The sequence below is a fragment of the Amblyomma maculatum genome, chromosome 1 (genome assembly GCF_055883805.1).
Source record: "Amblyomma maculatum isolate TAMU_Amacu chromosome 1, ASM5588380v1, whole genome shotgun sequence".
Lineage (NCBI taxonomy): Eukaryota > Metazoa > Arthropoda > Arachnida > Ixodida > Ixodidae > Amblyomma > Amblyomma maculatum.
The window spans coordinates 445,113,406-445,127,685 of NC_139344.1; the positions used below are offsets into that span (position 1 = coordinate 445,113,406).

The following is a 14,280-nucleotide window of genomic DNA, read 5'->3' on the forward strand; positions in this document are numbered from 1 at the left end:
AAGTGGAGACGTACACACGGTGCCGGTTGACTGCGGGCCGACAGCCCGGCACCGCCGACATCGCCACATTGAATAGAAACGGAGACAACACCGATCCTTGCGGAACGCCTAGATCCACCGGACAGGGTCGCGAGAGAGCCCCTCCTACACGCACACGAATAGTGCGCGCGTTGAGGAAGCCCTGCACATAGAGCAACAAGCGCCCGTTCATGCCTGCCTCTTCCAGCCTCGCGAGGATCACCGCATGGTGGACGTTGTCAAACGCACTCGACACGTCGAGCAGCAACAGAAGTGTGACCTGCCGCGCCGCTACGGCGCGCTCGAGCGCAGAAACCACGTGTGCGATTGAGTCCGCCGTGCAGCGCATCCTCCGAAAGCCTGTCTGATGCTCATCGAACAAGTCCGCCTCCGCAGCCCGCGTGTGTAACCGCTGAACCGCCATATGCTCCATCACCTTACAGGCCGCCGACGTCAGCGCCACAGAGCGATATCCGCTGAGCTCCGTGGGTGAGCGACCTGGTTTCGGTAGCGGGCAGACGACCGCTGTGCGCCACTCCTCCGGTAGCTCCCCGCGTTCCCACACCAGGTTCAGTTGCCGCAGAAGGAGTTGACATTGCTCTGCGTCCAGGTTTCTCAGCATCTGGTAGGTCACCCCGTCGGGACCGGGCGCTGAGCGGCGGGTGCAGCGGCGCAGGGCGTCATTAAGTTCCACCGCTGTGAAGAGCGCGTTGCACGGGCCGTCGTCCGGGGCGGAGGAAGGGACATTGGCATAGGGACTCGGGCTCGGTGTAGTCGCCGCAATGGGAGCGGTGCTCGCGGGGCGTTGCGGCGCAAACCGGTCAGCGAACCGCCCAGCTTGTTGTTGGGTTGTTGGGCCGCTTGAGATGGCTAGAGCGGCGAGGGGCTGAGGGCTCACCTGAGGTGTTGTGATGCGCCGCAGGGTGGGGAAGAGCCGCCGGGAGCTGCGATCCTTCTCCATCGTATTGCACAGAGAAGCCCGCTGCCGGCGGTAGAGCTTGTTAGCGTGCCGCCTTGCTGCCGCGTCCAGCCGATTATAAACCCTCCAGTCTTCCGGTCTGCCCGTCCGTAGCGCCCTGCGTTCTACCATGTCTTTCTTGTCACGGAGAAGGTCCCTTAGCGCGAACTGCCAGGCCACGGATCACAGTTGTGGCGAGCAGCGAGCCAAAGGTGATCTCACACCCAACGTCCACCGTTACCACGTTCCGGCGTGTGTTAACGCGAACCGCCAGCACACCCGGGCGTGGGCTCAGCTCCTCAGCAATCTCCCATCCCTGTTTCTTTGTGATGGCAGCGCCGCGGTCCTCCGGCCGGAACAGCACTGTCCAGTGCAGCCCCTCGTGAGATGGCACAGCAGCAGCAGCTTTCTGGACGGCAGCCCTGCGTCTCCGTTGGGCTCGGGTTGAGACCTGGCGCCAGGGAATCAGGCCGGTGGCCTCCTGTGAGCCATGGGGAGGTGGCTCTCTTCACTGCCCTAAGTGCAACCAGTAGCTGTGGCTTCTTCCGGAGTGATATTCTGAATATTGAGAAGGGCCTTCGGTGAGATAATTGCGTTGTCACAAGCCATGCCATTCAGTATTGTGACATACAGTACACTATGCAAGTTAGTGGAGTTCAGGGCTGGCTTGTTATTGGTACTAACACTTTATCATCATCATCACCATCAATCAGATTATGTCAATTGAAGGGCGAAGGCCTTTCCTGTCCTGGCTAGCCGCATCCACTTGACCCTTCAGAACTTCTATACCTCTTGTGTCCACCTAACTTTCTGCTTGATCTATTATAATCAACGCATACACCTGTAATTTATTGCCATGCACTCTTAATTTAAATTTATACCCCCTTTACTTGATGTAATCCAACAGGTTAGGTTTTTCACAGCCCACACATTAATCTGTTTAATGGACCAAAGCGACCGCTACATCGTTGCTTTAATGGCACGCCGTTTTGTTTTTTGGATCGCGTTTTCTGTTCCCTGGATGGAAGTGGCATTCATTGCTGTGGCGCCTATAAGGCTTTGATATAAAAATGAAAAGATCGTTAAAAGCCTCACAAAGATCTAAGAGAAAAAAAATGGCCTGAAAAGAAAAGCGTACAGCGTAGGGCTTGCTGACAGGAGCTAAGCGGGCTCGACATCTTTTCTGGTTTCTTTCTTTATAGCTGAGCACACATGAAACGTTTCGAGCCAATGAGCTTTGCGCATTGCCGGTGGTAGCGGCAAGCAGTCGGGACGTTTTATCTTCCAGCGACATCACAGCTAGCCGCTCGCATCGCACGAGCGCTTCGAGCGCGACTATGACGACTCGGAGCACTGGTTTGATGCAAGCGTCCCCAGCAGAGGCCAGAAACAAATAGGCAACCTGCAGTGGCAAGGCCATAGGCTAGGCGGCGCTAGTGAAGCGCAGCGTTCAGTGCTGCCAATGGCGGCACCGAGTAATCTGAGGAGGCCGGCGCGGTAGGATTGCGTTCGCGTTGTACGGCGGGAAGCATCTCGGCAACTCATTTTCTGCGGTTTTAAGGCAATCTAATGTCTTCTGAGCTACTTCCGAAAACCAACACTGGCGAAAGTACACCGCCTATTCGAGAATGGTCATGTTTAGAACGTGAACGGTGTCGGCGTCACCGAGAAGTGCGCGCTGCTCGCGACAGAACAAGCACAACTTTGAATTTCTGGTGAGTAGCGTGATGATGAATTAGGAAAGGATTAAATGAATGAAAAATTTTGTATATGAACTTTTCATTAACCCATTGCGTTCACACCTCATACTCAAACATTGAAAGTGTAGGGAGAACCTGCGAAGAGATTGTTCGCCGTTTCTTCTTTTTTTTAGTTCTTGCTATTTTATTACAGCAGCACACTAATTTCCTCGCGGTTTCGCTTTACAGTTTAATACCATGACGAACACTTTTGTTTGTGGTGCATCTTTCGTCAGTGCTGTGGAGGTTACAGGAGGCATGGTGCGGTACTCGCTACGGATGTCGTGGCGATTGCAAGCACTGTGCGGTTGTAGAGTGCGTCATAAACGAAAGCTGGCATTTAGTCGCCCAGGCCAGGCCTCCGTCCCATAGGCCTGCGTGCCGGGGGCGGGGAGTAGGGGGCTTGCTACATCGTTGAAAAACTAAAGCTCTTGACAACAACAATAACTGGGATGCATTCTGTACCTCCATACCTCAAGCTTGGGGAAAGCCGGCGGGTAAAGCTGGCACTCAACGGCAATTATTTCGTAAATGAGGTCGTTAAGAGTTCGGATTTTTTACTTTTGCTACTAGCTAGTAATGATGGAACGATCTATCGTCTGGGACAAGAACCTCTTGAGCAACTTGAGCCGTCGGTGCAAGAAATGTTTTGCGCGGAACGATAAAACAAAGTTCTATGATCAAAACTGTAATTGGAAATTTTGAACTTATTTCGGCTTTGTGGTTCTGAATAGACACCGCATTAGAAATCTGGTTCACAGATCCACGAGCAGTATTTTTTATTTCGCCGCTGATGAAATGCGGCTCTAATTTGATGCTGCGAAAGCGCGGCTTTGTAGCTTTTGTGGACATTACGTCCTTTAAAAGGACAATGCCACTCGATCTTGCACAGCATATCCCAGTACCCGCCAGATTTTACAGCGCGGAGCGCGTACTGAGGAGTGTGCCCCAACTAGCGTGCGACTCCCCGAGTCAGAAGTTTATACCGTTTCCTCCGCTCAATGGGCAATCGCTTATATTAGCTCCTAGGCCATTCGCCTCATAACTAAACGAATTTCAGTTGCATTACTCTCTCAAAGCCACTAACCCCTTCTCTCATCATTCTCCCCAGGTTCTCCCAGCAAGCAGTACGCTTAGGTTTCCTTCGTGATTGTGGCAGTCTTTCTCGCCGCCTCACGCTTATTTTTATTCGTGTTCACATCCGCAGTAGTCGAAGCATCGCACGGGACCACTGAAGCCACCAAATGAAAAACCCACATTCACTGAGATAACAAAACGCGAACGCAGAGGGATCACAGCGGCCGCAACATACACGGCGTAAGCTTCTGCGCCGCCTCAGTATTAGATCTCGTCGACCCGTTCTATACTTAGCAAACTCCACTGCAATTTTCCAATGGAGAGCACCGAGTTGGCAAAGGAGAGGCAAAAAGGACGGAACGAAACTAAGAGGAGACAGCAGAAGAACGCTCAAGAACGCTCACGAGACAGCAGAAGAACGCGCCGGGCGACTAGAAAAGCGTCGTAACGAATACGCGGCTAGAAGGTGTCGTACCACGTCCTAGAGTGGCTATTCAACTGCGGATGAAACCGTTTCAAGTTCTCGAGAAGAATATAAATGACCAAGTTGAGTTGCTTTCGCAACCCACTAGGTTTAACCGGAGCTAAACCATTGCGAATATATTTAATACCCTAAATGCCCTCTGGCAAGGATATTAAAGGGGGGGGGGGGGCATTACTGGTATTATAGCCGACAGTGTTGAACGTAGACAGTTTAGAGACGAATGTGTTTTATTCCATCACACTACTAGCCATAAACATCAGGTTTTACCTAACTATTATCAGAACGCACATCAGTTCAGTTCAGTCGTGTCCGACTCTTCGTGACCCTATGGACCATATCACGCCACGCTTTCCGGTCTCTCACTATCTTCCTAACATCATATAACTTCATCTGCAGCGCCTCGACGACGCCATCTAACCATCGCGTGCGCTGCCTACACCTTCTCCGGTGATCCTCAACCTTTCCCAACATCAAATCTTTCTTTAGCGACTCCTCCCTTCTCATCAGATGACCAAAATAGCTGAGATTTAACATTAGAATTTGACCCTCCAATGAACAGTCAGGGTTTATGGTCTGCAATATCGACTGATTTGATCTTCTGGCAGTCCAAGGAACTCTCAAGAGTCTTCGCCAGCACCACAATTCAAACGCGTCAATTCCTCAGTGGTCAGCCTTTTTCACAGTCCAACTCCCGCATCCATACATCACAACTGGAAAGACCATAGCACGAGTTATACGGATCTTGGTTGGCAGACTAATGTCTCTGTTCTTTACTAGGCGGTCAATGCTAACCATTGCTCTCTTTCCCAGAAGCAGGCGTCTCCTAATTTCATAGCTGCAGTCTCCTTCCGAGGTAGTTTTGGAGCCCAAGAAGAGAAAATCTGTCACAGCTTCCACTTCTTGTCCATTGATGCTCCAGGACTTGATAGGGCAAGACGCCATGATCTTTGTCTTTTTAATGTTTAGTTTAAGCCCAAACTTCTCACTCTCCTCTTCTACGCGCATCAGAAGTCTCTTGAGTTCCACTTTACTTTCTGCCATTAAAGTGGTATCATCCGCATATCTAAGGTTGCTAATACGTTTCCAGCAATCTTCAGTCCAGCTGAATACTCGTCCCGACCGCCCTTCCTCATGATGCACTCAGCATACAGGTTAAATAGACAGGGCGACAGTATGCAGCCTTGTCCCACTCCTTTCAAATTGGGAAACCAATCAGTAAGACCATGCCCTGTTCTGACTATGGCATCTTGGCCTTCATACAGGTTCCTGAGGAGACAGATGAGGTGAATTGGAACTCCCATCTTTGGAGACCTTGCCACAATCTACTGTGATCTACGCAGTCAAACACGTTCGCATAATCAATAAAGCAGAAGTAGATTGGTTTCTGGAACTATCTTGCCTTTTCCATGATTCAGCGAAGGTGGGCAATCTGGTATTTAGTTCCTCTGCCCTTGCGCAACCCAGCTTGCACGTCCGGAAGCTCCCGATCCACATACTGCTGCAGCCTACCTAGGAGTATTTTCAAAATCACCTTCCTAGCATGCGAAATAAGCGCGATTGTACGGTAGCTGGAACAATCTTTGGCACTGCCTTTCTTTGGAATGGGGATGTAAGCTGACCTCCTCCAATCGTGTGGCCACTGCAGGGTTGTCCAAATTTGCTGACATAATATATACAGAACGTTAACAGCATCGTAGTTGAGGGTTTGAAGCAACTCAGCAGGAATGCCATCAATTCCGCTAGCTTTGTTCTTAGCAAGGCTGGCTAAGGCCCATTCAACTTTACTCTTCAGGATGCCCGGCTCGAGATCAGTAATCACGACCGTCTAATGTTGGGTTTGCACATCCGGGTCCTTCTTGTACAGTTCTTCTTGCATTCCTGACACTTCTTCTTTATCTTTGAGGCTTCAGTGAGGTCCCTGCCTCGTTTGTCCTTTATCACGCCCACCTTAGCGATGAAGCTTCCTTTCATATCTTTGATTGTCTTATATAGAGCTCTTGTGTTCCTGAATTGGCTGTTGTCCTCAACTGCTTAGCACTGTATGTTCAGGAAGGCATTCTTATCTCTGCTTGCTATTTGCTGAAAATCCGCATTGAGAACCTTGTATATTTCTCTTTCCCCCATAACTTTTGCCATCCTCCTTTCCTCAGCTATTTGCAAAGCCTCTTCAGATAACCAGTTTACGTTCTTGCATTTCGTTTGCGTGGAACGACCTTAGTAGCAACTTTTTGTATTATATCATGAACGCCAGTGAAAACCTCTTCTGGCTCTCTGTCTTCTAGATCTAATTCTTGAAATCGATTCCTCACTTCTGCAGCGTATTCTGATGGAATTTGATCCAGATCATACCTGGAAGGCCTTCTAGTTTTCTGCGTTTCCCTCAATCGGAGCTTAAATTTGGCAACAAGAAGCTGATGATTGGTGCCACAATCGGCCTAAGGCCTTGTTGTTACTGCTTGTATAACGCTTCTCCGTCTTTGCTGGCAAAGAATATAATCCGTCCGATTACAGTAGAGACCGTGCGGTGAAGTTCATGTGTACAGGCGCCTCTTGTGCTGTTGAAAATGAGTATTCGCTGTGTTCAGGTTGTTTTCTTGACAAAACTTTACTTCCCTCTGCCCAGCTTCATTTGTCTCGCCAAGACTGAACTTGCCTGTAATTTCGGATATTTCTTTATTCCCCACCTCAGCATTGCAGTCTTCTATACGAAAAGGACGTCTGATGATGGAGTGGGGTCTAAAAGGCATTGCAGTCAGCATAAAATCTCTTAACGTCAGCTTCTTCAGCAGTAGTGGTTGGTGCATAGACCTGGATAACTGTTATGTTGAAAGGATGACCTTGAATCTGAAGATAAATCATTCGGTTGTTTTGGGGGTTGTACGCTAGCTATGCTTTGCCCATTCGTGCTCACAAAACAGACATAATTGTCGTCGGAATTAAATTCTCCCATTCCGGTCCACTTAAGCTCGCTCATACCCAAGATATCAATGTTCAATCTGTCCATTTCTCACTTGAACACATCCAGTTTGCCTTGCATCATAGATCTTACATTCCATGTCGCTACGTGATATATCTCCTTGCAACATCGGACTTTCCGGTTGGTTCCCGACACATCCACAATTGAGCGTACTTTTGGCTTTAGCCCAGCCGCTTCATTCGTCCTGGAGCTACTAAGAATCGCCCTTTGTTAATACCCAGTAAAATGTGGGACGCCTTCCAACCTGGGGGACTCATCTCCCGGCGCCCTATCATTATTGCTATTGAGACTGGCCATTGGCAGGAACTACTGGAGTGGGTTGCCATTATCTTTTCCAGTGAATCACATTTTTCAGAACGCTCTGCCGCGACCTGTCTATCTTGGGTGGCCCTACACAGCAGAGCTCACGAATTCATCGAATTTCGCAAATCCCTCCGCCACGACAAGGAGAGGGGATCCATGAGTCTGTAGTGCTATGCAACGTATGATGCAAAAACGCTTAGTGCGACCACTCGCTACGGTCGTCCGCCGACGACACAAATTTCTCACCCTGCTCACATCGGCCGCCATGAAGAATCTGTATGTAGCAAAAATGTGCAGCATACCTGCGAAATCTTTGTAATTCATTTTTAAGCTCGGAATGGTGGAGAGCTATAAAAACTTCTGAAGAGCCAGAAAAGAGATTTGCAAAGGGACAAACCAAGGCGGTGGAAAAGAATGTGTGTCAATTGGGTTGTTAAAACGTTTATTTGGGGCCTGCAGTAGAACGCGCGCTCTCTCGCGCGCGCTCCGGATGGGGCCTACGTCGTCCTCTGGGCAGCAGCCGCGAGGCTGGGTCCCCGCTCACCGTTGCCGGCTCCCTGGCTCTGCCAGCGCCTTGATGACCTGCTGGGCGGCCCAGAGTTGTTCCTTTGGATTTTCGCTCCCAGCGACTGCTTCCAGTCGCGGCGGGATCCTCCCAGACTGAACTTCTTCCTGGTACTTGTTGCAATTCCACAGATCGTGTGCGAAGCCGGCCGTCTCCGTTCGGCAGACTCTGCATTTGTCTAACGGGTGTGTCTCGGGATACATTCTGTGCATCAGCGATGGGCTGGGGAGTGAGCCCGTCTGTAGCTGTCTGAATAAAACGGCTTGCTCTCGACTGAGCCCCGAGCAAGGGGGTGGAAGAGTTCTGCGAGCTAGACGGAGCACCTTGGTTATTTCGTTGTAGTCGGTCATTCTGTCCTTGGTGCTGAACCACAGCGGCCAGTCGACCGAAGCGCGGTCCGTTAGCGCGCGCGCCTCGGAGTGTGCCGTCTCGTAGTGGTTGGCGTTGCGGTCTGACGCCTCGCCCGCGTGCGCCGGGAACCACTTGATTCTCACCTATTTGCTGCCATCGTCGTTGTGGGTTGCCTGCAGTATGCGCACCGCTTCCTTCGCTACCCTGCCTTTGGCGTAATTTCTCACCGCCTGCCTTGAGTCGCATAGCACTGTGTGGCAGTCGCTGTCGGCGATGGCTAGGGCGATGGCCACCTCCTCCGCTTGCCCGGCCTTGGTGCATCTCGTGCTGGCGGTCGTGCGAACGGTGCCGGTCGCGTCGACGAAGACCGTCGTGAAGCCGTGTATCTTGGCGTACTCAGCCGTGTCAACGTAGCGTGCGTGTGTGTCGGCCGCATGCTGGTCTATCAGTGCTTTAGCTCTCGCTGCTAACCTCCCTTTGTTATACTCCGGGTGCATGTTCTTCGAAACCCAGTCCACTCTGATGTTGCTCCTGATCACATCGGGGACGGGGAGCTGCGTCTGCTCCATGCCTTGATATCCAATTCCCAGGTTTTCCAGGATTTTACGGCCGGCCTTGGTCATAGACAGTCTTTCGAGTTGTGCGGCGCGTTGGGCCTCCGCTAACTCCTCCAGCGTGTTGTGCACCCCCAGCTGCAGGAGGCGTTTGGTGCTCGTTGTTTAAGAACAGTACCAGTGTCATCTTGTAGGCTCTGCGGATGAATATATCTTTCTTGTTTCTCTCGCTCTTCTTCCACTTGTGGTAGGCCGCCACGTACGCTAGGTGACATATGACGAACGAGTGGATCAGTCTGATCAAGCTCTCTTCCTTCATTCCCCTTTCTTGCTCGTGAATTGTTTGAGTAATTTCGTGGCGTTCCCCGCTTTCGGAATGAGCCGGGTGACGGTCTCGCCATTGCTGCCGTGCGTCTCGATTGTCATTCCCAACATTCTGATTTTGTTGACTCTTGGGATCGCGTTTCCATCTCTGGTCTTCACTTTGATTGCCTCGTACTCTCTCGGGCTGCTCTTGGGTTTGCGGGGCCTGACGGGCGTGTAGACGAGGAGCTCCGACTTGATCGGCAGGCATCTGAGCCCCGTTCTGTCGAGTTGGTCTTCGATCGCATCAACGGCCAACTGTAGGGTGGGTTCGATGTGGGCATTGCTGCCCCCTTCCACCCACAGCATTATGTCGTCCGCATATATCGTATGTTGGACTTCCTTGATGTTCCTGAGCCTTTCGGCCACTCCTATCATCACGAGATTGAAAAGCACTAGCGAGATGACCGATCCATGAGGTGTGCCTGTGCTTCCCAGCTTCTTCTCCTGTGCTTGGAGGTCCCCCGCTCTGAGCTCGGCCATTCTGTCCGCGAGGAAGTAATTGACTTAATTCTATGATCTCTCTCTCATGTTGAGTTTCGAGACTTGGGATAGGATCGCTGAGTGCTTCATCTTGTCGAAGGCGCTCTGCAGGTCGAGTCCCAGTACTGTTTTCCTGTCGCCGGTGTTGCCGTCGATGATGTGGTGCTTGAGTTGTATCATGGCATCTTAGGTACTTAGATGCTGCCTGAAACCAATGATCGTTTCCGGGTAGAGATCTTCTTTCTCAAGGTATTCTTGCCACCTGTTGAGCGGGATGTGCTCCAACACCTTGCCCACGCAAGATATGAGCGATATGGGTCGGAGATTATCCGTGCCGGATGGCTTGCCCGGCTTGGGGATCAGGATGATCTTGGCCTTCTTCCACTGCGTCGTCAGCGTTCCCGTTTTCAAGCATTTCTTATAAATGTCGTGAGGATTTCTATGGATTTGTCGTCGAGGTTCTTAAGCGCCTTGTTGGTGATACGGTGCAGCCCGGCCACCGACCTGCTGTTGAGTTCCTGCAGTGCCGTGCGAACTTCTTCTACGTCTATATCTCTGTCGAGACGGGCGTTGGGCCGCCACCGTACGGCCCGTGGCACTCCGTGGGCGTAGCAAGCAGGTATCTGTCGCTGATGCGTTTCGTCACCTTACCGGCGCCGTGTTTAGTGACTTCGCGCGCTCCGGCGGGGGGAAGGAGGCTTTTCTCTCCATGCTTTCCACGCGACGCCACGCGTGCCTCGCGCCGTACCGGCTTGATGAAAATGTGCGCCGATTTCGTGACAACAGTCCCTGCAGCTTGTACGATCTTGCAGTGCATCTTCATATCTGCGACTGAGGATTTCCCACCTTCAACGCGAATGTGGAAGGAAGAACGTAGCGTTTCATTAGCGAGGATAAAAATACGCCCGAGAATAAATGAAACATCGCTGGCCACAGAAATATACACAGATTAGCCGGACATCAGTCATCGCTTCCTCGAGCGTTTACCTATGCAAAACACTTGGTCGGAAGGGAATTCTTTGACGTCGCTACTCCGTAGGCCGCAGGTGAACCTAAAACCAGCAATATTACAAGTGTTGGTGCACCGCATATCTGTGTATGTAGCAAAAATTACATGCGTTCGAAGATAATGATAAAACACATCAGCACTAGTAAGTGGCGACATTATGATGTTTGCCTGCTCGAAAGCGATTCATTGTAAAGATGCGGGACACGTGATAGCCGGAAAAAAGATTCGACGTGTTTAAAGGACGATCGGTGAATTACGCGCAGACATTCTACACCCCACAAAATACATAAAGTACGAAACAGCAAAGTCGGCTACATAAATACTACCGCCATAGCCATATCCCGTCATGGTGTAGTGGATAGAGCATGTGCCTGTTCTACGTGAGGACAGAAGTTGATTCACGACTTGTTAAAGTTATATTTTTTTTTTTCAAATGGCAGTCGCGTTATTTTATAGTCTGCATTCTTTTTCCGACCTGGCGTCTAATTTATTTTCTGAAGCGAGGGCCACGGACCCTCAGGAATTTCCAGAATCAAGAAGCGTAGCTTGATGGGCCAGTTGGTGCATTGTTGAAGGTGAAAACCAGCGAAAAGACGACGCGTTACCAAGGAAGGAGTGCACAAGGACGACGCCGGAACACCACTGAATTTAGTAAATAGAAATGATCAAACAGAGCAAGGAGCGCAATGCGTCAGAACCAACGCCATGAGGGGGAAAAATTCGAAGATAGTGCAGGAGCGACTATCTTGCACGTGGCAAAATTATGTTCCATTCATAAAACTATATTCCCTTGCAGAACACCTGACGGAGCTGTCAATGACGCATTCAGTGCCTACCGTCTTGATTTTGAATGCTTCCTGACCTCTCGATATATCTGTTTTTCCACGGCCCATGATGCTGATATTACTAAAGGGGGGGGGGGGGTACAATTATCACAACTGTTGCAATGCTTCGGAAGATTGGTTGTGTTATCCGGCTTCAATGAACTGCGGTGCTGCCTTAAGCGGTCAAAAATACACTGGCCAATTTGGCCAATGCAGGCCTTACCACATGACAGGGGTAGAAAGTAAACAACGTTGGTTGTACACCCTCCCACTTTTCTAATCTGAACGCACGAGCTTCGACCGTCGAGTCGATAAGCGCTGTATAAAGGAACAGTGGCGAAATGAGCGAAAATACGCGCATGCGCGGAATGAGCACTCCTGTGCAGCTGTCTTCTGCCAGGCTGTTCTGAGAACGGGTCCTCACCCCTGCTTTTTTTTTAGAACCGTTATTGTAATCATCCTTTTTTTTCTGAATGCCTTCATCAAGTTGTAAATAAGCGGTCAGGTGGTAGCGCTAGCGCTGAATTGAACGCGATATACGCTCGCTGTTTATACTGCATGCGTATCAGAATTTTGTTTCTGTCCCGTAGCAGGTTCCTGCATTAAAGGTAACAGGAAAGCGGGTGGTGCTACGTGGTCTTTTCTAATCTTTTCCCAGAGGCATACAGAAAACGTAAGGAAATGCAATAACCACGAAAAAGCAGGTGGGGTTTGATTCGATTTCCGTAACAGCCTCGCAAAGGACAGCTGCACCGGAGTGCGCATTGAGCGCACGCGTGTATTCTCGCTCATTTCGCCGCTATGTTCCGTTGTACGGCGCTTACCGACTCAGCGGTCGACGCTCGTGCTTTCAGGATAAAAAAAGTGGGAGGGTGTACATTTCGTGAACATAGTTCGGTGCTTGACGTTGCAGATCTTTTTGTCCTTATTTGGTTTTCACCTTCAACTATGCACTAACTGGCCCAACAAGCTATGCTCCTTGAATTCTACACATCGTAATTGGGCGTCTTTTTAGGTGTTCAGTCTCCTTCAGACCAGGTGGCCTTTACGTCAACACCATCGCCTACATTTCCTGCAAAGCCTTTGTTTACTCATACTACATCCGAAATGACTTGCCACTGCTGGACGTCATCAATTTAATCGGTCTTCAGAAGCCCTCTGTGGGACACTGGAAACAAATCTGCCGTACTCTCAAGACTGAAATGCGGAGACAGGTTGGTCATTTGCATGACTGGCTTCGCCTCTTTAGCCTTCAACATGGAACTGGTCAGTTCGCTGCCAGCAGGCTCCGCCCGCACCGTCGTCTCGCTGCTCAACTCACTGAATCCTATTGGTCATTTGTTCGCCGAAACCTGCAGAAAAGCAGAGCGTTTAGGCCGTCGGTACAGCAGTGACATATCTCGGAGGTGCATAGGTACCTCCTGACATCGACGTCCTTTTGAGGAAAGGCCCTAGGTTTGCCCTAGAACCCACTGTAAAGAAGCACGAACTCCTGGCTTTAGCCCGCATTGTCGCAGCAAACGCCCCCGCCGAAGAAAGGGATATATGCTTGGCTGAAGGCGTTCACTGCCTTTTGAAGAACTGCACACGGGGTGTTCCCAACGGCGTATACCTGCGTTCTGCCACTGAGTACTTTAAAAAGCACAACCTCAGTTTGACATTATCCAATAAGGAGGGCGGGTTTGTTGTAATGCCAACAAACATGTTATCCGCGAGAGCTAACGACGCGATTATTAGAAACTTTAAGCCTGCAACCGCTAAGCCATCAAAATAAAAAAGAACCTCAATCTTGAGGTCTTGCTGAAAGAAGTGAACAGAAGACTGATGTCCTGAGAATGTTCTTTGCCTCAAACACGCATAAGACAGGATGCCCCTTCAGGGTCATCGTCACAGAGGACGGCTCATGACAAAAAAAAAAAACGGTAGGAGTGTTCCTGAAACGTTCACTGGACACCTTGGCACCCGACGACCCCTTTGGCGTACAGGCATCGACGAGCGTTATTGAGTTTTTGTCTAGTGCTTCCGTGAGTGCCAATTCCGCCATATCCGTAGACATTGAGGACTTATTCTATTCTATCCCCCAAAAGAATGAAACTACTTGAGGCTGTGCCTGACCTCATCGAAAGCCGAGGAGCGGTTTCTTTTCAGAACAGTTCGGGCTCATTTGTGAACTCGTTTCTGGAACGTTTAATGTGTTACCTGTCATCGACTGTTGTAGAGCATGAGGACTATAGGTGTATAAACAAGAAGGGGATTCCCATTGGCTCGTGTGTAGCTGCCGTACTGTGCCACATATTTCTGCCCAGCTTTGACAATGTGTTGCATCACCAGCTCACTGATGCTCGAAATATTAAGGTTTTTAGGTACGTCGATGACTTTTTAGTCCTTTTAAAACAACGTCCTTTTGACAGCGTCGATTCGGCTGCTAATGACATATGTTTTAAAGAGACTTCCAATGATTTGAGCTTCACTCATGAGGTCCCACTTGATGACAGCATCAGATTTTTAAATTTACTCGTCCCCTTTTATGAAGATATGCACGCAAGAAAGGCCTGTTGCCCTATACCTCTTTCCA

General features: G+C 50.1%; 1 pseudogene; it reads right to left on the minus strand.

The window, feature by feature from the left end:
• Nucleotides 1-1,118: 1,118 nt before the first annotated feature.
• LOC146209604 (uncharacterized) lies at nt 1,119-10,052 on the minus strand (annotated as a pseudogene).
• Between the last annotated feature and the right edge of the window lie 4,228 nt (nt 10,053-14,280).